This window comes from Ipomoea triloba, chromosome 6, assembly GCF_003576645.1.
Source record: "Ipomoea triloba cultivar NCNSP0323 chromosome 6, ASM357664v1".
Classification (NCBI taxonomy): domain Eukaryota; kingdom Viridiplantae; phylum Streptophyta; class Magnoliopsida; order Solanales; family Convolvulaceae; genus Ipomoea; species Ipomoea triloba.
This window is the reverse complement of record NC_044921.1, coordinates 18,032,003-18,041,167: the sequence shown is the minus strand read 5'-3', so window position 1 is coordinate 18,041,167 and position 9,165 is coordinate 18,032,003.

Sequence of the window (9,165 nt, the reverse complement as noted above, 5' to 3'; positions counted from 1 at the left end):
GAGTAAGGTCGTACCCACAGAGATTGGTTAGACTTATCTTTAGCAATAGATTTAATAAATAATGAAATGAGAATCGAAACTTAAATAGCAATAATAAAATGGAAAATGGAAAATAATTTCAAATAGCAAATAATTATCAAGAAAATGTCAATGGCAAATGGTATCCAACCCGAGGAATAATATCAATTTAATTCTAACAAGACAATATTGATATGCAAGCCAAACTAACTTTACTCTTTACTAGATTAGTTATGATTATTAACAAGCTCTAATAACCTGTCTTTCCTTACTTCGTCGGTAATCAAAACAAGCTCTTTGATTACTTCCCTAGCTAATAAACAACCCTAAACAAGCTCTTAGGATTTAATTTACTAACAACATTAATGGAATTAGAAAGACTACAAATCCTAGCCAACAAACTCATAAGCTCGGTTCATTTAAGCTAGACTATATATCTTCATAACACAAACTGAAAATCAATTATAATCAAATTGTGCTATTTGCTACCAACATCAGAACACTTAAACAATTACGGATTCAAGGTTCTAACTAGCAATTTAATAACTTGACAATTGAACAATGAGTCCTATTGCAACAATTAACCAAGTAATAATTCATATATATGAATATAACAGAAGATATATAGATAATAAAGTGCAAAGAATAATTAAGGCTAAATAAAGCTTACTGGTCTTATAGAATCAGACTTCAATAATCCTCGAATTGGAAAAATAAGAATTCAGCAATACATCGTAGGGATGTTTACAATATATATGAAATTCTTTTTGTACAAACTAATGATTTTACTACTGAATTTCTTGCCTATTTATACTAATTTAGGCTTAGTACTGTCTAATCATCATTGTTGTGGATGAAATTTGTAGAAGCTGCAGCCGTCCACGCGTCGCACGCCGCATTCCGCACCGTCGCTCGTCCGCACGCAGCCGAATTCGTCGCTCCTCAAATTGCCGCATTCTACGTACATAACAAGCTAAAGGAAAAGGGGATTATAATCTTATTATATTAATATAATTATAAATTGGTTCGTTGTTGCCTGTTGGCTGCTGAACTAGCAAAACAAATCAAATTATTTGGTTAGATTAAATTAAAGAAACATGATTAGTCCATAAATATTTATTAAGCATAATTATTAACATAATTAATATATTAGTATAAAATATAAAATAAAGTGTAAAATAAATATAATGTTAAATAAATAAAACTAATTTATTATAAGAATAAATATAAATAAGTCTAGAAAGTAATGCTTATCAAAATTTCCCACACTAATCATTTGCTTGTCCTCAAGCAAAGACGTTATTTAAGAAAACATAAATATATAAAAACTCATAACACTTTGATGGGTAAATACCCCCAAGGACTACTGTAGAAATATAATGTATAGTCCGTGTATTATTGTACCCTAAAAGGTCGGGTGTCCCTTAGAAATTGTTAAGGGTTAAATGTAATATTATATTCCTGAAGGGTCAGGTCCTATTTCTATATAAAGAACCTGACCCTCATGTTAATGGCATTGGGAATCATTGGGATCCCTTGCCTCTCGGCCCCCTCTCTCTTGTTCACTATAGAGTTCATGGCTCTTCTTCTCCAAGAAGGAAGCCATGACTTCCTTTCCCTTTTCTCTCTGCATTCATACACGCTCCATACACTACATCATACACAATCGAACTACACGTGGTGTGAATCCGTACCCCCGTTTACATTTACACCATCATTGGCGCCGTCTGTGGGGAATGCGACGAAATGCCGTGTTCCTCTAATCAACCGAATGGTATTCACCATCCTTATCACCGTCACAACTCACTGCCGCCGTCGCGGCTCACCGGAAAATTCAGCGCTCTGCCACCATCTGGTCGTATAGCGTTCCACCACCGTCAAACAAAAAAAAAATATATAAAAATTTCAAACCCAAGCTGGGTTTTAAACCATCCACTTTGTGATCTTCACCATCATGATCACCATCGGTTCATCACCATCGTCAACAACAATAAGGGAGGAAAAAGACACCGCGTTTTTTTCCTCGTCGCCAGCCAGAAAGAAGAAAAACCGGCCATCACCGCCGACTTCACCACCACATCCGCCTACGACGTCGCAGCAACCACCTTCGCAACAACCATCAACGCCAAGCTCACCGCCACCTGAACGACGCCGCACACCGCCGCAGCTACCATTAACTCAACCTTAGATTTTTCATCGCCGACGCCACTGCCGCGAAGACCGCCGACTTCACCACCATTCGCCGCGAGTGTCGCCTCCAAGCTCAGAAAATACGTTGACTCAAGGAACACCCGATCCAACAAACCGCCGGAAAGAGATGTGGTCGCCGGTGATGTCTCTTTCTCTCCGGCAAAGAAGACAGCGAAGAAGAAGATGATGAAGCTCGTTTTTTCTTTCTTCTTCTTAATCCATATAATATTATTATTATAAAAATATATATATATATATATATATATATATATATAAAAATGTATGGGTATGGGGTAGCCGTGCTACCCCATGTGATTTTCATAAAGTGGGGGACTTTTGTCCCCCACATTGCATTTTTTATATTAAAAAAAAAAAGGGAGGGAAATAGGACAACCACTTTCGGCTATCCTATTAAAAAAAAAAAAAAGTATGGGCCTATGGGGTAGCCGTGCTACCCCATGTGATTTTCCTAAAGTGGGGGACTTTGTCCCCCACATTGCATTTATATATTAAAAAAAAAATGTATGGGTATGGGGTAGCCGTGCTACCCCATGTGATTTTCATAAAGTGGGGGACTTTTGTCCCCCACATTGCATTTTTTATATTAAAAAAAAAAAGGGAGGGAAATAGGACAACCACTTTCGGCTATCCTATTAAAAAAAAAAAAAAGTATGGGCCTATGGGGTAGCCGTGCTACCCCATGTGATTTTCCTAAAGTGGGGGACTTTGTCCCCCACATTGCATTTATATATTAAAAAAATGTATGGGAATGGGGTAGCCGTGCTACCCCATGTGATTTTCATAAAGTGGGGGACTTTTGTCCCCCACATTGCATTTTTTATATTAAAAAAAAAAAGGGAGGGAAATAGGACAACCACTTTCGGCTATCCTATTAAAAAAAAAAAAAAGTATGGGCCTATGGGGTAGCCGTGCTACCCCATGTGATTTTCCTAAAGTGGGGGACTTTGTCCCCCACATTGCATTTATATATTAAAAAAANTATAAAAATTTCAAACCCAAGCTGGGTTTTAAACCATCCACTTTGTGATCTTCACCATCATGATCACCATCGGTTCATCACCATCGTCAACAACAATAAGGGAGGAAAAAGACACCGCGTTTTTTTCCTCGTCGCCAGCCAGAAAGAAGAAAAACCGGCCATCACCGCCGACTTCACCACCACATCCGCCTACGACGTCGCAGCAACCACCTTCGCAACAACCATCAACGCCAAGCTCACCGCCACCTGAACGACGCCGCACACCGCCGCAGCTACCATTAACTCAACCTTAGATTTTTCATCGCCGACGCCACTGCCGCGAAGACCGCCGACTTCACCACCATTCGCCGCGAGTGTCGCCTCCAAGCTCAGAAAATACGTTGACTCAAGGAACACCCGATCCAACAAACCGCCGGAAAGAGATGTGGTCGCCGGTGATGTCTCTTTCTCTCCGGCAAAGAAGACAGCGAAGAAGAAGATGATGAAGCTCGTTTTTTCTTTCTTCTTCTTAATCCATATAATATTATTATTATAAAAATATATATATATATATATATATATATATATATAATAATGTATGGGTATGGGGTAGCCGTGCTACCCCATGTGATTTTCATAAAGTGGGGGACTTTTGTCCCCCACATTGCATTTTTATATTTAAAAAAAAAAAGAAAAAAAAGTGTACATTGTATAATGTAGTGGGAGAAAAAATATATATTGTTGTAAATAGTTTTTTTTATCCCCGTCATATTCCAACAAAAATTATTCATAGTTTTTTTTATCCCCGTCATATTCCAACAAAAATTATTCAAGGTTTTTTTTATCCCCGTCATATTCCAACAAAAATTATTCAAGGTGAAGACTATTGAAGACTTGAAGACTTCAACAAAAATTGTTCAAGATGAAAAGACTATATCTGAAGTTGGAGACGCTACCCAGAATTAGAACTACAATACTTTTAGAGTTGGAGACTACAAGCTTTTTGTAATAGGTCTACATTGAAAGTAGGCAAAAGATGTAAATTGTAGTATAAGATCATTGTACCAAAAATATATATATAAATATATTTTTATTGGGTAGCACGGCTGCTAGCCTGCTACCCTGTGTGTAGTTCATAAAGTGGGGGACCTTGTCCCCCAACCCCTTCGAAAAAAAAAAAAAAAAAACCGGCTCTTCCGTTTGGGGTTTGATTAACCTGCACGAATTTGTTGTTTGAGTGTGCCCATGCCTCGTCATGGCACTTGAAAAAAGGACCATTGCGGTCGCAAAAGGGCCATTGTGGTCGCAAAAAAATAATTATAAAAATCCCGCTTCTCAGCGATGAGCCCCCTGTGGTCGTTAAAGCCCCAGCTCGGTAAAAAGATGCCTTTGGCACAAAAAATCTTGCGAATTTTATCCCGCTTCTTAGCGATGCCGCTTTTCAGCGATGTTTTTATCCCTCTTTTTAGCGATGATTGTATTCCGCTTTTTAGCACCGCTTTTCAACGATGAATCTATCCCGCTTCTCAGCGATGAGACCCCTGTGGTCGTTAAAGCACCAGCTCGGTAAAAAGATGCCTTTGGCACAAAAAATCTTGCGAATTTTATCCCGCTTCTTAGCGATGCCGCTTTTCAGCGATGACTTTCCCGCTTCTTAGCGATGCCGCTTTTCAGCGATGATTTTATCCCGCTTCTTAGCGATGCCGCTTTTCAGCGATGACTTTATCCCGCTTCTTAGCGATGCCGCTTTTCAGCGATGATTTTATCCCGCTTCTTAGCGATGCCGCTTTTCAGCGATGACTTTATCCCGCTTCTTAGCGATGCCGCTTTTCAGCGATGATTTTATCCCGCTTTTTAGCGATGCCGCTTTTCAGCGATGTTTTTATCCCGCTTTTCAGCGATGACTTTCCCGCTTCTTAGCGATGCCGCTTTTCAGCGATGACTTTCCCGCCTCTTAGCGCTGCCGCTTTTCAGCGATGACTTTATTCCGCTTTTTAGCGATGACTTTATCCCGCTTCTTAGCGATACCGCTTTTCAGCGATGTTTTTATCCCACTTTTTAGCGATGATTGTATTCCGCTTTTTAGCACCGCTTTTCAACGATGAATCTATCCCGCTTCTCAGCGATGAGCTTATACCGATTCTCAGCAAGGCCGCCTTTTTAGTGATGAATTTATCCCGCGTCTTGGCGTTAATGTGGTAGGTCTATATCTGCTCGGCATCATATTATTTTCTCCTACCGCTCGATGGTTGGCATTATCTTCTCCATCTATAGATGTTCGATATTTTTGCATCTCGACAATGGCAGCACAAGGAGCAACATAACTACATCAACAACTAGACATAACCCCTTGTAGTCTTTAATTATTACGCTTTTGGTTGCACTCTTTTTCCCTTAGCTAGGTTTTTTCCCACTGGGTTTTTCTTAGTCTAAGGTTTTTAACGAGGCAACCAGTGTAAATCACGCCCCATGCTCAACTCAGACTTAAGGGGTTCGTCACAGTCTATTAAGGCATTCAGATCGGGGAGACTTTGCTTGTAACAAGTTGGCCGCCTGGAGCACATTTTACTTCTCGAACCTGACGACTCTCGCAGATTCAAGAAGTGGGGGACTTGTGATGGGTAAATACCCCCAAGGACTACTGTAGAAATATAATGTATAGTCCGTGTATTATTGTACCCTAAAAGGTCGGGTGTCCCTTAGAAATTGTTAAGGGTTAAATGTAATATTATATTCCTGAAGGGTCAGGTCCTATTTCTATATAAAGAACCTGACCCTCATGTTAATGGCATTGGGAATCATTGGGATCCCTTGCCTCTCGGCCCCCTCTCTCTTGTTCACTATAGAGTTCATGGCTCTTCTTCTCCAAGAAGGAAGCCATGACTTCCTTTCCCTTTTCTCTCTGCATTCATACACGCTCCATACACTACATCATACACAATCGAACTACACGTGGTGTGAATCCGTACCCCCGTTTACATTTACACCATCACACTTCATGAACATTGGTTTCAAATACATTATAAATGCTTAGCTAGCAGTTTATTTGAAAATGGAGTAAACTAAATAACCAAGCCCTCACATATCACTCGTCACTCAAAAGTGTTTGGAGGGTGTGTGTATTTCACTCAAATCAATTCCTATAGAAATGCTCTACCATAAGCTTGCATATCTTCTCATTCTCCACTACAAGATAACATGCATGATCAAATCAAAGGACTTTCTCCAAGGTTGTAATGGGGCTTAGGGTAAAGGGTAGGAATTATTTGGAAAAGTAGTTCAAAAAGCCTTCAAAACTAGAAGAGCATGGTTGAATGAACTAACTCAATAATAAAGACCACATGAACCCAATCACTCTTTTTATTTTGATAGTTCAACTCCAACCAAATAAACTATCACACCCCATGAGACCATAAACTATTCATACTTTATTCCACATGAGAAATACTAGTAACAACCAAAAATGATAATTTCATTTTCTCTTTTTCTCTTTTTTGTACTACTACTTATAGTATTTTTTATTTTTTTTCTTTCTTTTCTTTTGATTTTTTTTCTTTTTTTTTTTCGTAGAAGAAGAAAGGCACTTTCCACTTACACATTTCACCCTCTTTAATTTAGAAACAACCTCAAATTGAAACAACTACATCAACTCATTTTATTTTTGAAATACCAACCAGATGGCTCATAGAAGTCCAAGGACAAATGCATTATTCTCACTCATATAGACACTTTTGAGAATATAAAATAAAGTGTAAAATAAATATAATGTTAAATAAATAAAACTAATTTATTATAAGAATAAATATAAATAAGTCTAGAAAATAATGCTTATCACTTTCATTCACATTTATTATGTTTTTAGATATATATATATATATATATATATATATATATATATATATATATATATATATATATATATATATATATATATNTGGCGGATCCAGAAAAATGTCCCAGTGGGGGCGAAAATATAAAAGAGATAACACCATGGAAGGTTGTGGGTTTGAGCATCAACGATATTAACTTTTTGAGCTTCAATAAGTTGAGAAAGTAATAATGAACATATATTGCATTGTAATATTACGGTAGTATTAAAAAATGAAACACTTAAAATGAATATAGTCATAAATATTATTGGATATAGACGAAAAATAAAACAAATCAAAACTTTATACAAATATTAATAAGAATATATGAAACATAATTAAGTTGATAAAATAATTCAAATAAAAAATATATTATAAATTCTACAAACAATAGGGAATGAAAAAAACCACTATATATATATATATATATATATATATATATATATATATATCTACTATACTAATAAGAGCCAAAGAGAGTTAGGGCTAAAATAGGAGAAAAAATAGTAGTCAAATTATTTAATCAAATGGATGGTTCAGATGAATTATTTAATCAAATAGATGGTTAAGATAATTCAGATTAATATTATTAATAGAGATTACCTAATTTAACCTTACTTTTATAATTATCCGTTAAGTTTTCCGTTAAATATTCTCTTCTCAATTAATATTCCGTTCACTTTAACTTACCCATTAATTTCTATAAGAAATGTCTTAGGTTCGAACCTCATCTCAATCAAATTTTACATAATTAAGTTTCTCACTCTATTTTACTCTTATTAAATTAAATTAAATTAAAACTTTAGCCCACATGCAAGTTTTATGTCACTAGAATCTTCTATTTGATTGTCATAAAACCTCAGTTGAGTCTGATTGAATAAATCTTTAGCCTACAGGCAAGTTTTATGTCACTAGATTCTTCTGGTTAAATTGATGATCAAGATAAAATTTTATCATACCATTCTTTTTAGAATTTATAACTTTAAGGTTGGTTATAATTCTATGAGGCATGGGTTGCATTGGCAACACATGTATTTTGTTAATCTCCAAAAATTTAGTAACTTGAAATTGTTACTGTATGTGGCTTACTTGGTTTTTTCAGCCCAACCACAATAGATTTTTTTTTTTGAATTTTAGATATGATATATACTTTTGGATCCTTATATTGGAAGTGTACATATCTAGCCAAATTTCAACTAGAGCAATTTAATTTGTTCAAGTAGTTGAAAATTGTTTCTGTTATATGTACATAATTGGCATGTCCAACTATGGTGGGGAATTCTGTTCCTTGTAAAATTAGTTGGACTTGAGGATCATTGGAGATTATTTATAAGGCGTATGTTTAAAGTTCCATTGTAGGCTTAGACTTATTGATTTGTCATTTAAAGCCATTGGAATATGGACTACTCAATTACTGTCTTTGGCTAAGGTTAATGAAAATGGAGTGGCAGACGTGCCAACTCCGAAAACTTAGTCATCGTAGAGAGTATTAAAGATAAGGAGTTGGTTAGATAAAATATTAGCATTTTGCTAATAGTTTCAAATCCTTACTTAAGACATGCTTATAAGAATTTTAAGGATCATACAGGATACATGGAACTAATTATGTGACTATATTGTACGTACATACATTTTGTCATTTCTATGTAATATGGATGGTTTCTCATATGGATATGTGCATATTTATTTAAGAAACATCCTCTAGATTGGACCAAGAATAAACGTAGTGTTTATTCATAAAGAACCTGAGTTTGAAATCAAATGCATGTGATGCATCGTTGGTATTACTCACACTTTAATTTAGAGGACATACCACTATGATTCATGTTTTTTGATTTTTAAATGATTCATGTTTTTTGATTTTTAAATGAAGGTTGTGCCAATGCTTGCACCAAATGGAAAATTATTTCCATTAATATTGTACAAATCAGAGGGTGTGAGTTTATTAGGCCAAATTTAGCCATTGTGGCAGTAATTAGTTTTTGATAACTAATTACAATCAAGAATGAACATAAGATTTATTCATTAAAGTTTTATACACATAAGGTACTTAGAGAATAAGTTACATTGCAATCATAAGTGGATACTACTCACCTTACGAGGAACTAT